Source organism: Triticum aestivum, chromosome 6B, assembly GCF_018294505.1.
Source record: "Triticum aestivum cultivar Chinese Spring chromosome 6B, IWGSC CS RefSeq v2.1, whole genome shotgun sequence".
Classification (NCBI taxonomy): Eukaryota; Viridiplantae; Streptophyta; class Magnoliopsida; order Poales; family Poaceae; genus Triticum; species Triticum aestivum.
Window position 1 is genome coordinate 26,730,235 of NC_057810.1, and position 14,199 is coordinate 26,744,433.

Below are 14,199 nucleotides of genomic sequence, written 5' to 3' on the forward strand. Positions count from 1 at the left end.
GGGATTTTCCAATCCCTTCCACCCGCGCGCCGCGCTCGATACATAGAAAGTGTAAACGGGACTCGTCAAAACCCTAGCCGCCAACCCTTGTTGTCCAGTGCCCGTGCCCCTCTGCCTTGTCTCCACCCCGCTCCCTCTTGTCCTCTTCCACACCGACGCCGCATTCTACCTGCTCGGCTCTGCCACCTCCTCACCTCCCGCGCGCCGCCGGCCCCTGAATAAGTAAATTTACCGGAAGCGGTAGCTAATGGTGAAGAATCAGTCTTTCGCTTGCTTGCTCTGAGATTCATGACAACTTTTTGTGTATATAAAGTAAAGAAAAAAGTTATCTATGCAATACAAACAGTGAAGAAAGAAATACACATGTGCATGTCAGGTTTCTGGCAGCTTTAGAGCATCTCTAGTAGATCCCACAACCAGCTGGCCCGCAAAACTCGTTTAAGGGTGGCCACAAAATTTGCGGAGCGGGTTTACAGGAACTGTTCCACCGGAGGGCTCGCGGTCCCGCAAATAAAATCATAGGCCAAATATTGACAAATCACTAGTGCATATCTAGTTCATCATCATATAAATACATCACTAGTTCATCATCGTGTTATTTCATCACATCCAGAATCATGCGCAACATACGAGCTATCAAATTTAGCAATACAAATGAGCGATCAAACATAACAATAGATGCTCAAATGGCATAGAACAATCAAGCAACATCCACATTATTGCGGAAACGCACCACCACCACCGCCCCTAACAACTCCACCGCCATCATCCACATTGGCTAACGGCGATGACTCCAACACAGGATCTGGCGACGATGATGGAGGAGGAGCCGCCGGCTAGCCCTGCATGACCTACGAGGTCACCGTCAAGTATAGGGTTTTTATTTTAAGGTTTTAGTTCATCGGACAAAATATCGCCCGGTTTTATCTACTTAGTTTAAATGAAATCTGCCGTGCTTATATCAAAATTCACCCGGTTTGCACGAAATTCGGCTAGTTGGTTTCCATTGTTGTTAAATGTACGCGGATACAGTTGGATTGCGGCCTTCCACATCCATTTCCGCGGACTGGTCCCCTTGTCTATGACGGATGCATCAGAAAAATTGCGGGTCCTCATTGGAGATGCCCTTATGAATGATAGATGTGTGAACCTACAAGGCTATAACAGATTCCAAATGAAGTTTGTAAAATAGAAAGAATACATGCCTGGGTTGCTTCCATAGCGCTGCTGGTTGGGGTCAACATGGCATCAGTGTGGGTACTTTGTAAATCTCAAGCCTTCTGAATGTCGAACAACTCTTGGGCTCCTCGCCAACGATGATGAATGCACTTGTTCTTGCTTCACTTTCTGTAACTGCACATCTAGTATATGAAAAACTTCTCTATTGGTTCCATAGTACTCCATTCTTCATACTCCCTTCATTCCATAGTGTAGTGCCTACAGATTTTTTGAGAAGTCAAATTTTGTAAACTTTGGTCAAGTTTATAGGAAAAATTATTTATATCTACAATATAAAAAACATAAAATATGAAACTACATCTTTTGATGAATGTAATAATATATGTCTGGCATTCTATATGTAAATGTTTTTTCTCCATAAACTTGGTCAAAGTTAGTGAGGTTTGGCTTTAAGAAAAATCTATATGCACTACAATACGAAACAGAGGTGAACACCGAATGCGAAGATGGAACTCATGCTATGTTTACTTCTGACTGTCTGAATTCTGCCAGATTCAACTCTGCAGGAAGTTCGGAGCAAGGGAGGAAGCATTTCTCTAGCAAGAGAGTCATTCCAACGCTCCTGGTATGTGCACCTCCGTTGCTTTGGTCAGCACCACGGCGTACTACTTCCACTGCAAGGCCGTGCTCTCCCCGCGATTCGCGGCTGCACTGTTTCAACAAGTATGCGAGCTGGAGCAGAAGATCGAACCTCGTCAGCCACCGATCTCCTCCTTTTACCCAACTGAAACCCGACCCGGGGCTCAGTGTCATCAAAAGCAAGCCAAAACATTTCTCTGCATTATTTGTCTCAATGGCTTCCAAGTTCTATTCAGGACAGTGTGGAGCCACCACACCCTGATTCTTGTTTCAAACTTTCAACTCTGATTTTTTCCATCGCGGCACAGGGTATTTGTGCAGCTGCCCACTCGTCTCCCGGAGTGAAGACGGCGTGGTTCTCCGGTTCTCCTACTCGGAGTTGGACCAGGCAACCAGGAAATTCTCCGACGAACAGCTCATCGGCATCGGTGGAACGAGCCAGGTGTACCGTGGCCAGCTCACCGACGGCAAAGTCGTCGCCGTGAAGAAGCTTCGGCCCCTCGGAGGCGCAGAAGAAGACTATGAGTTCCTGCCAGAGGTATTGCAAATCATGCTATGTTTTACTCTTTTATATGTCTGAACTCTGAACTTATACTTTTAAAGAAAGGCTGAACACTGAAGAAGAGCAACACTCTGTTCTGAACGTTCTCCATGAACAAATGGACAGATCGAGCTGCTGTCGAGGCTGAACCACTGCCACGTGGTGCCATTGCTGGGGTACTGCTCGGAGCGGCAGGGGCGGCAGCTGGAGCGGCTGCTGGTGTTCGAGTGCATGACTAACGGCAACCTGCGTGAGTGCCTGGACGACCTCAACCGGAAGCCCATGGACTGGGCGACGCGCGTCCGCGTGGCACTGGGCGCGGCGAGGGGCCTGGAGTACCTCCACGAGGCGGCGGCGCCGCGCATCCTCCACTGGGACATCAAGTCCACCAACATCCTGCTGGACGACCGGTTCAGGGCCCGGATCACGGACCTGGGCATGGCCAAGTGCCTGATGAACGACGGCGTGACCAGCTGCTCCAGCTCGCCGGCGCGCATGCTGGGCACCTTCGGGTACTTCGCCCCCGAGTACGCCATCGTCGGCAAGGCGTCGCTCAAGTCCGACGTGTTCAGCTTCGGCGTGGTGGTGCTGGAGCTCATCACCGGCCGGCAGCCGGTGCACAAGAGGGGCGGCGCCGGCGCCAGTGGCGCGGACAAGAGCCTGGTGATGTGGGCGACGTCGCGGCTCCGGGACAGCAGGCTGGTGGTGGCGGAGCTGCCGGACCCGGCGCTGAAGGGCGCGTTCACGCCGGAGGAGATGCAGATCATGGCGCACCTGGCAAGGGAGTGCCTGCAGTGGAACCCCGAGGCCAGGCCCACCATGACCGAGGTCGTCCAGATCCTCTCCACCATCGTGCCCCTCGCCGACAAGCGCCGTCGCCACCACCTGACCGCCGCCGCCGGGCCTTTGCCTCGGGCTTCCGTGCCGAGAGGCCGCAGGAATGCTCAGGGTGGCAGGACGGCGACGACGGCCGTTTCCATGATCACCTGCACGGAGGGAACGGTAGCAATGCAAAGGGAACCGTCTTGTCGGGCGAGTTCGCGATTAACGTTGGCATGCCGGTGACGATGATGGTGATGATGGGTCGGAGCTGGCGGTCGGCGGAGCAGGAGGAGGTGGACCTGACGGAGCCGCGGCTGGAGACGTTCACGCAGCCGACAACGGGGACGAGCCTCTACAGGTGAAGGGAGATTGATCGAATATGTTGTAGAAGAGATAGATATAGAATAGTCAAGTAGCACCAGAAACTCGGTTGCGATCCTCCGCGTGCATGGCGGATGGCGCCATGGCGGGATCGATAAATGTAATTAATCAATCAATCAATTTGAGAAGGAAAATGGCAATGTCACATCTTTTTCATAATCTTACATTTCATGCCATCAACAAAGAAGAGGAATGCACATCTCCAGAGAAACTAAACTCGGTGAAAACCTAGAACTCGGAGAAATCAGTAGTGTCGTAAATACTTTTCTGTGTAAACTTCCAAATAATTCATGGGGCTATACATTATTTGAACAGAGGACACAGAAAGAACAATACTAATGTGCCACCTTCTTCATAATCTTACACTACATCGCATCGACAAAGAAGATAAAGCCACATCTTCAGGTCTCGACTGTAAAGAGCATCCCAAACCACAGCTAAAAACCGAACACAATCCCAGCAATCACCCAGTAGTACAACCACTGGTCCTCCCCTTCACCATGTCCCTCGTCCCGTGCAAGTGAAGTATCTGCACATGGAATGTCTAGAGGAAACCCACAAAGCCCAGGATTGTTTGAATAAATGGATGGGTCAACCAGGGTTTGAATCTGACCCCCAGAAGGTATCTTGCCCGACAACTGATTGTTCGAGACATTCAACACGCTCAGCCCTGATATGCTCGAGATGCTCGAAGGAATGGTTCCTGAAAGTTCGTTAGACGATAGATCTAGGGACTCGAGAAAATACAAGCTACCAATATCCTCTGGGATGCTGCATGATAGATGGTTTCTTGATAGGTTCAGGAACCGGAGGCCCTGAAGGTTGTTTAGTTCTTTGGGGATGCACTGAGACAACAAATTGTTAGACAAATCGATACCTGTTAGTAACCAGAGTGTTCTTTGGAAAATTAGCTCTTGGCCTTTCCAGATTATGTCAATCTTATCATTGTATTTCTGCCCGTAAGATCGTATCGGGTTGCCCAGATTCTGTGGATGGCTCATGGAGGCTAAGATGCCGAAGGCCACCGGGATCAACCCAGTGAAGCTATTGCTTGCCATGTCGAGCAACTGAAGCTGAGAAAGTCGTGATAACTCGGAAGGAATTTCTCCGGTGAAGTTGTTTGATCTGAGGCTAAGGATTCTTAGTGACGGAATCCGACTCCCGATCCACGGAGGGAGAGCACCAAAGAACATGTTATTCCCCATGTCAAGGGTTGTCAGCGAGTTGCATCCCCTTAGGACCCGCGGGAAGACACCGACAAAGGCATTTCTGGCGAGATATATTGAATTGAGAGAGCAGTTATGGTTTGCATATGGCTCAGGGATTTCACCCGAGAAGGAGTTGTTGGACAGGTCCATGAACTCTAGAGCTTGCAGGTTCCACCAGCAATCTGGGAGCTTCCCAGTGAGTAGGTTTTTAGACAGGTCCATGAACTGCAGAGCCTGGAGGTTGCACCAACAGTCTGGGATGTCTCCATTGAGCCGGTTGTTTGACAAGTCAAGTACCCTGACGGAGAGGAGCCTGCAAAGATGGTGTGGGATGTCGCCGACAAAATTATTATTGGAGAGCCGGAGGTCTAATAGCTCAGCAAAACCACCGAGCTGCGGTGGGATGGAGCCGTTGCTGCTGAGGTCGAGGGCGCCCAGCATGTTGCAACCCTCTAGGTCTGGGAAGGTTCCGACAAAGCCATTTCTAGCAAGACGCAACGATTTGAGAGAGCAGTTACGACTTGCATTGGCCCCAATGATTTCGCCCGAAAAGGAGTTATTGGAGAGGTCGAGGAATCGCAGAGCCTCCAAGTTCCACCAGCAGTCCGGGAGCTCTCCAGTGAGTTGGTTGTTGGACAGGGCCATGAACCGCATATCCCGGAGGTCGCACCAACAATCCGAGAGGTCCCCCGTGAGCAGGTTTATCGACAGGTCCAGTAGACGGATGGAGAGGAGCCTGCAAAGCTACTGCGGGATGTCACCGACGAGGTTGTTGTTGTAGAGAAAGATGAATTTAAGCTTGGGCTTGTCACCTAGCTGCGGCGGGATGGAGCTGTTGAACCCGTTACTTCTTAGGTCGATGTGAAGCAGCGAGGTGCAACCCTCCAAGAGTGGAAATGCACCGATGAAACCATTGCTGGCGAGATTAATAGAGACCAGAGAGCAGTTGCGGCTTGCCTTAGCCACCGGGATTTCACCCGAGAAGGAGTTGTTGGACAGGTCCATGAATTGCAGAGCCTCCAGGTTCCACCAGCAGGTCGGGAGCTCCCCGTTAAGCCGGTTGTTCCATAGGTTCATGACCTCTAGAGATCAGAGGTTGCACCAGCAGCTGGGGACCTCTCCGCCGAGCTGGTTGTTCGACAGGTCCAGTACCTGAACGGAGAGGAGCTTGCAGAGCTGGTGCGGGATGTCGCCGACGAGGCTGTTGCTGTGAAGGTTGAGGGTCAGGAGGTTGTCCATGTCACCGAGCTCTAGTGGCAACCGTGAGATGCTGGCCGGGATGGCGCCGCGAATGTTGTTGTCGCTGAGGTCCAGAACGGTGAGGGCCGGGAGCGCCGTGGTGTCGAGCATATTGAGCCCGCCCGAGAGATCGAGTCCCCGGAGCCATAGCTCCGAGACGCGTTCGTCGACCTCCTCGCAAGTCACGCCTCTCCAGTCACAAACCGGCGCGTCCATAGTCCAATTGGATAGCGTGGCTGCGTCGACGAGGATGGCCTTCCATGCGAGAAGGGCCTCGGCCTCCGATGGCAGCACGGTAGCTGTGGCCACCGGGGAGGTGCCGGCGGCCAGCAGGAACAACACGGCGAGGTGCGCGCGGGCTGGTCTCGTCATGCCTCCTACCCGGCCGGTGTGACATGGTGGAGTTGAGAAAAGTAAAATCGCTGTCAAGGATCACGGGCTGGATCCCTCGACATATAAATCGAGGCATTGCCGGCGGGCTGGCCTGGTCGTCTGTATGCCAATTAGAGCATCTCCAGCCGCGCTCCCAACAGGCCCTCCCCAAGCGTTTTTTCCGCGCCGGCGCCGAAAAAGCGGCCCGGTCGCTCCCCAGAAGCCCGTTTTTCGCCGGCTCGGGCCGAAATTGGTGCCGGCGGACCCAGGCAGAACCCGGTCAAGCGAAAAGGGGCGTGTGGGTCTTCCCTATCGGCGAGTCGAGCGCCTCTTCCCGCCGTTTCTTCCTGCTTTTCCCCCACTTCCCTCCCATTTGCCCCTTTCCTCCCGCCATTCTCCCTCCCGCTCGCCTCCCAGCCGCCCGTCATGCCGCCGAAGAAGTACGTCATCCCCCGCGCCGCGGCGACCGCTACCGCCTCCATCGCCCAGCCGAAGCAGAGGAAGCCGAAGGCGCCGTCGTCCAAGCTGCCGGGCATGTCGAACACCGACTGGAGGGTGGAAGTACAGCGAGGGAGGCCGCAAGAAGAAGAAGGCCCCGGCCAGGCCAGAGCCGCGCATCAAGTGGGCGTCCAAAGAGGAGGAATGCCTTGCCGAGGCATGGAAAGTCGTCTGCCTCGACCCGACGACCGGCCCGAACCAGAGCCTCGAGACGTACTGGGCGCGCATCAAGGCCGATTTCGACGAGTGCAAGCTCGTCGACCCCTACTTCAAAGGCGTTTACATGCAGCGCGGGGCGAAGGCGATGGCGAACCATTGGGGGCGTATCCAGGGGGCATGCAATAAATGGCACGGGATCATCGAGGAGGTCGCCGGTCGCCCGGAGAGCGGCGCCAGCATGGAGGATCAGGTATGCCACGCCGTTCTCCCGCCTCTTTTCGCCCTTCACAAGCCGACTATTTGTTCGTCCCCGCGCAGTTGCTGCGCATGTTTGGCCTGTACCGGCAGGGCAACATCGAGACCGAGTTCAAGTACCTCCACATCCACAAGCGCATCGACAAGTGCGACAAGTGGGCGGAAGTCCGGCGCACCATCGAGAAGGCCAAGGAGACCTACAAGCCTGACGCGCCAACTCTGGGCACGTCAGATGGGCGGCCGGACGGCAACAAAGGTGCCAAGAAGGGGAAACACGCCGACGCGGCCACAACTCGCGTGCAGGAGTCCATCCAGCATTGTCTCGCTGACGCACAGGTCCGGGCCGCCCTTCGTGAAGAGAAGATCGAGGCGCGTTGGTCGGTGTTGATGTCGACTAGCACCGTCAAGCTCGACCTACTCCGGACAAACGTCGCCGTGAAGAAGAGGAACACCAACCTGGTTTTCCTGCTGGGCGGGGCGGACATGCTCCAGAGCACCAACGAGGCGGTCAAGGCGTGGTACAGGGCGCATGTTGGCCTCATCCTGGACCAGCTTCCCTCGGTGACGCGGGCTACGCTGCCCACGGCCACGACGCCCGCGCACACGCCGCCGCCGCCGCCAAGCCCGACCGCTAATGATGCCGAGACTGCCCGCAGCACAGAAGCCACGCCGCCAAGTACAGAGCACAAGGCCCCGTCAAGCCCGCGCACGCCAACTCCGGCGACGCCGAAAGCCGACCTCGCCGCCTGATGCGTGATTCCGTCGTGGTGCCGAGACTGTCCGCTTTTTTGCACGCCGAACATTTAACTCATCCGGCCGCCGATCGCCGCTTGATCGCCGGATTGTGGCGTCTATTTTGGGCGCTGGAACGACTATGTTTGAATTTTGCCGTGGCTTGGGGGAAGGGGAGGGGGGGGGGGGGGGCTGGGGGCGTGACTGGGAGCTAGGCCTGGGGCCGAACTAGCGCCGGCTCATCCCCAGGCCGCGGTTTTTCTGCACCCTGGGGGGCTGGAGATGCTCTTACAATGCATACGGCCGGACGGCACCGTGAAAGGGTGACGAACAGCGCCATCACAGAGCACCGGTCAAAGGACAAGCGGAAAGATACCCAAACGCCGCCCACTCCCTACCCAAGATCCCGGTCCACTTGACAGTTTGGTATGCTATACATATGAAAATAGCAATGGAACTAACAAAACGGAAGTTTGTTTGCTAATCCTTCAGCGTCCTTTGTAAAAAAAAAATCCTTCAAACGTCAGAATAGGTAAAAGAGCTATCCCATCCATTATTTAACCCAAATGACAAGTGTCATACGTGTGGAAGGAAGGAATCCGGCCCTGACATTTCTACAACTAAAGTTGTCATAAAAATAAACCTAAAAAAAACTTGTCATCCAAAAAAAGTTGCATTGCTTGACAACTAAAGTTGCCATCCTCGCATCACTAAACTTGTCATAAAAAACGTTCAGAGTTGTCATGTGTTCGTGCCACACGTGTGACACTTATCAAGGTCCTTATTTAATTAGAGGCATGGTACGCATCGGCCGGCGGATCTTTTTATAATTCCGTTGTCACAACAGCCATTACTGGTGCCAATCATTGCAACAACGACTGTGTTGTAGAACCCGAGGTCCTGTTTCAGAAACATTTGCAGCAGAGCTCATGTTGCGGAAACTTTAGAAACAGAGTTTCAGTTACAGATTTTTTTTTTGTAAGAGAGGTCTTGTTGTGAATTTTTCTGAACATTTTTCTTTTGCAGGATCTTTTTGCAACAAAGATTCTATTGTAGAATTTTTTTGAAACGAAGGTCTCATTGCGATTTTTTTTCTGAACCTTTTTGTTTGCATAATGTTTTTGCAACAGAGGTCCTGTTGCAGAACCTCGTTGCGACACAACACTTGTTGCAGAGCACCTCCGGCGAGTCTCCTGATGACAGTTCACGCCAGCGAACACACGATGCTTCTGGTTCAAGATAGAATTGAGTGTGGACCCTAGAAAGGCATGTGGCAAGTAGACCAGGCGGCCGATGAGGCCGATCGATCCGCCGAATGATTGCTAGCATTTCCCTAATTACAAAACGGGGATATTAAATCAAAACACGTAAAAAGAACGAGACACGCTTTTAGCCTACACTTGGTTTGGATACTTCTCGACGAAATTATCTCCGAGAAACTAGTCACATAGTGGAAACAAGGAATTAAACACGTATGTGCACCGTTGGATCTGCTATCTAAATGGAGCGATGCCATGCGGACAACAACCTTTGCCCGATCTGTGGACGACCCTATTGATCACACCGTTCAGGAATAGACAAAGTACAACCCCAACCATTTGATTCCTTGTCGATCTATTTGGTTCCTTGTCGCCGTTCACTCAACATCGTGAAGTGGAGTAGTTTCGATCTAAGACTGGCCATAGCGATGGTATCTTAGCTAATATGCTGCCTCGGAATTAGCAAAAACACTGGTGTGGCGGACAATTAAAGAAGAGGGAGGGGTTAGTGCAGGCCATAGTGGGGGTAACATAGCTGATATCATGCACTTGGGACTCGTAAACATATACATATGTGGCACACAATTAAAAAATAGAGAGGGTTATAGTAATATAGATAGATAGCGTATCATAATAAATGTTATGCTACTATGTGCCATGTATGACAATAAATAATACTATCTATGATACTAATCTATGATACCATGCACTATGGATGTAGTATCATACACTAGTATCATATGAATGATACTAGTATATGATACTCCCCACTGTGACCAGCCTTAAAGGAACATAGATAGATAACGTATCATAATAAGTGCTATGCTACTAGTGTCATGCAAGACAATAAATAAGATCATCTGTGATACTAGCATTCTATAATACTATGCACTATGAAGGTAGTATCTTTGATTATGAGTAGTGTAAGAGCATGGTTAATAGTATAGCCACATGCTGGCTATATGGTCTTGCCACATCAACTATAGCCAAGCTTATAGTAGGCAAGTACAATAGTTGCATATAAGCATGTATTACTTTTTTGATACATGGTCCATCTCACTCTCTCACAACATGCATAGGAGCACGTGTTGCAGCCGGCTGTTAATCAGTAGCCCACTTCCCTTCTCTCTCCTTCTCTCTCTCCTCCAAGTCATCCAAAACATAATATTAAAAGCTTACAGCCCGACCACGTCACCCCATTCTACTTGCTCTAATAGGTGCTTCGCCCACCAACCCATGCCATGCATTTTACAAAGAGCCCTCGATCTTGTGGAAAACAATAGCAAAACGTGCATGCGTTTATATGCAAGAACATAGGAATCAGTCAACAACCTATGTTCCATCTACTGGTTCCATTAGGAGCAGGCTAAATTTCGTGTTTTGACCCTTTTGTGAAACTTGATCGAGATCTGACCCTGTCTTGCAATTTTTTTGGGATCTTACCCTTTTCTTACCGCCAAGGCCCAGGGCGGTAGGATATAACAGCCTATCGCTAAGGTTCCTCACAGTATGGTTGCATGCCCTACCGCAAATTTTTTCTAACTATGGAACACAGTGCGTGCTCGTACCTACCGCTGGGCACCTTGGCGGTAGGATTGTACAGGCTACCGCCAGTCTATTTGACGGTAGGGATGTTTCCTACCGCCAAGGTCCCGGGCAGTAGGCTGTTACACCCTACCGCCCTGGACCCTGGCGGTAGCAAAAAGGGTCAGATTCCGAACTTTTTGCGAACTGTGGTCAGATCTCGATTAACTTTAAAAGAGTCGAAACACAAAATTTTGCCTTTGGAGCATCATGGTTTTGTTATTATGTCAGTGATGTAATGGTTTGCTCAGTGTATAAGAAAGAAATAAAATGGATTTTCATAATGAAAGTGGGGGCCGTGTGGCCCCTTTGATCTAAGAAAAATCCACGTTTCATCCAACGGCTCATGTTTGGATTTCCATGTTTCCACTAAGTCCGTGTTTGATTACTTGTATTTATCTCTCTCCATATATACGGTGACAATGGAAGTCATTCCATGTTTAATCTTTTTATACGACTGCAATACTTGGTCATGTTTCATTTCATAAAAAGTTCTAGGGATTTTTGACTTTTTTTAATTCCTAAATTATTTTCGCCGTCTCGGCAACAGTAGATGAAGTACTGGATGTCCTGCACTTTCTGGACCCCTCACAAGAGTTGCGCAACTTGGTCCACCGCGAGAGGTAGTCGCGAAGGGTCTCATCCGGTCTCTGAACACACATGGAGAGCTGGCGGGGCTGGCAGAGGCGCTCGTACGTGTCATTGAAGCTGCGTACAAATGCCTCTTCGAACGTATTAAACATCAAGAATGCCAAACTAACCATATAAATTTGCTCATAGTAGGCGTATCTGATCCTTGTTTTAAAATGCAGATACTACCGCATGAGGGACTGGAGCGACAAACTGGCGTGTGTGCCGCTCATCCACTTGGTGAAGCCAACTCCAATAGCAGTCGGCCATCCAGTTACGACTCCTCGTGCCACTGTCCACGGAAGTGGGCCCTCTAACATGAAGAAGGAAAATCACGTGAGCTACAGTGTAATCTAGTGTAAAATAGAGAAGGAAAGTCACGGGTACTGTAGTGAATATTGTATTATTTACTTAAGTAGGTACTGTACACAGTTACTGTTGATATAAATAAATTTAAAATTAATTTTATTGCATCATAATTTTGTTTGTATGTAATTTTTATAAATGTATAAAGTAGATTTGTAATTTGCAAATTAATTCAAGTCATTTTAGCCTTAATTGTATGAGAAATTAATCACAATTACTGTACACAGTTACTGTCCACGGGGTATGAGAAATTAATCATAATTTATGCTTATCAGCAGTTAAACAAGGCAATGCCACCAAGATACCTGAACTTTGGGTCTTTGCCGTTGCAGATGAAAACGGTGGCACAGGGTATGGAACTGTTCGTGCCACTCCGACAAGGCCCTTCAGGAAGAAGAAGATGCTGTGGTACACAGCTGCAGTTAGGCAACGACGGCCGTCGCCGCGATCAAACTCTGCTGCGATGCGTCATGGTGGGATCGATCTATATCTTGTACGGACAAAACGTAATTATTGTTTGGCAATGCAACTCTCAATTGATTTGGGTGCATACACGCACGTATACATTTACAATGAGTAGCCCACAGCCTCAACTATACATGGTAACTAGGAGGCGGGGCAAGGTAGGAAATGATCCTACATATGCATGCGATATACTGCCTATACAAGAGATATTCAACACCCCTCGCAGTCGATACGTCACCGGTGACGCATAGACCGGACCGAAACTCCTCAAATGTGGTCGTCGGTAACCCCTTGGTCATAACATCGGCGAACTACTGAGCGGTGGGGACATGTAAGACCCGTATGTGTCCGAGAGGCACTTGCTCACGCACAAAGTGAATATCGAGCTCGATGTGTTTCGTGCGACGATGATGAACGGGGTTGACGGAGAGCTAGACGGCGGAGACGTTGTCGCAGTAGACAACAGTAGCCTTGGCCACGCCAAGGTGCAATACCTGAAGAAGCTGCCATAACCAGGAGCACTCAGCAACGACATTAGCCACAGCGCGGTACTCAGCCTCGGCACTCGACCTGGACACCGTGGGTTGTCGTTTAGACGACCACGAGATGAGGGAGGGCCCGAGGTAGACGCGGTAGCCGGAGGTGGAGCGCCGAGTGTCAGGGCAGCCGGCCCAGTCGGCATCAGAGTAAGCCACCAGATCTGTGGAGGAGGACGCCGTCAACGTGAGACCTAGACCCATAGTGCCGCGGATGTAACGAAGGATCCGCTTCACCAGGGACTAGTGAGAGTCACGGGGAGCATGCATGTGTAGGCACACCTGCTGAACTGCGTACTGCAGGTCGGGGCGAGTGAGCATCAAGTACTGAAGAGCCCCGACAATGGACCTGTAGAAGGCGGCATCCTGCGCCGGAGTTCCCTCAAGAGCGGAGACCTTAGCCTTCGTGTCGATAGGCGTAGGTGCGGGCTTGCAATTAAGCATGCCGGCGCGCTCGAGTAACTCCTGGGCGTACTGCTGCTGATGAAGAAAGAACCCGTCCGCGCGGCGCACTACCTCGATCCCGAGGAAGTAGTGTAAAGGACCGAGGTCCTTCATCGCGAACTCGGTGCCGAGGCGAGCCGTGAGCTGACGGAGAAGCTCAGTCGAGGAAGCAGTCAGGATGATGTCGTCGACGTAGAGCAGCAGGTAAGCCGTCCCACTAGCATGCTGGTAGACAAACAAAGAGGCATCCGAGCGGGTGGCCACGAAGCCCAGCTGCTGAAGGAAGGCGGCAATTCGCTGGTACCAAGCACGAGGGGCCTGCTTGAGCCCGTAGAGTGAGCGCGAGAGCAGGCACACGTGATCCGGCTGGGTGGCATCGACGAAGCCGATGGGCTGCTGACAGTAGACCTGCTCGGCGAGATGACCATGAAGGAATGCGTTGGAGACGTCCATCTGGTGGACGGGCCACGCGCGAGAGACCACCAGCTGCAGGACAATGCGGATAGTGCCCGGTTTGATAACCGGTGCGAAGGTGTCGGTGAAGTCCACACCGGCACGCTGGCGGAAACCGCGAACAACCCACCGAGCCTCGTAGTGCTCGAGGGTCCCGTCAGGCCGAGTCTTATGCCGAAAGACCCACTTGCCGCTGATCACGTTGGCGTGCGGCGGCCGAGGCACAACTGCGAGGTGCGGTTATGGTGAAGAGCGTCAAACTCCTCCTGCATCGCGGTGAGCCAATAAGGGTCTCGAAGAGCCGCTTGAGCCGACGAGGGGAGGGGAGACGGCGCCGAGGTGGATGGCGCCGAGGAGGCCGCAAGAAGGTACTCGTCGGCAGAGTACCACTAGCTCGAGCGGAGCGCACCGGTCCGGACACGAGTCACCATGCGGGA

At 51.7% G+C, this 14,199-nt stretch overlaps 2 pseudogenes; one reads left to right on the forward strand and one right to left on the reverse strand.

Moving 5' to 3' along the window:
* Window positions 1-846: 846 nt before the first annotated feature.
* Window positions 847-3,543, forward strand: LOC123138678 (receptor-like serine/threonine-protein kinase NCRK; annotated as a pseudogene).
* A 354-nt stretch (window positions 3,544-3,897) lies between these two features.
* LOC123133241 (receptor-like protein 46) lies at window positions 3,898-6,381 on the reverse strand (annotated as a pseudogene).
* Between the last annotated feature and the right edge of the window lie 7,818 nt (window positions 6,382-14,199).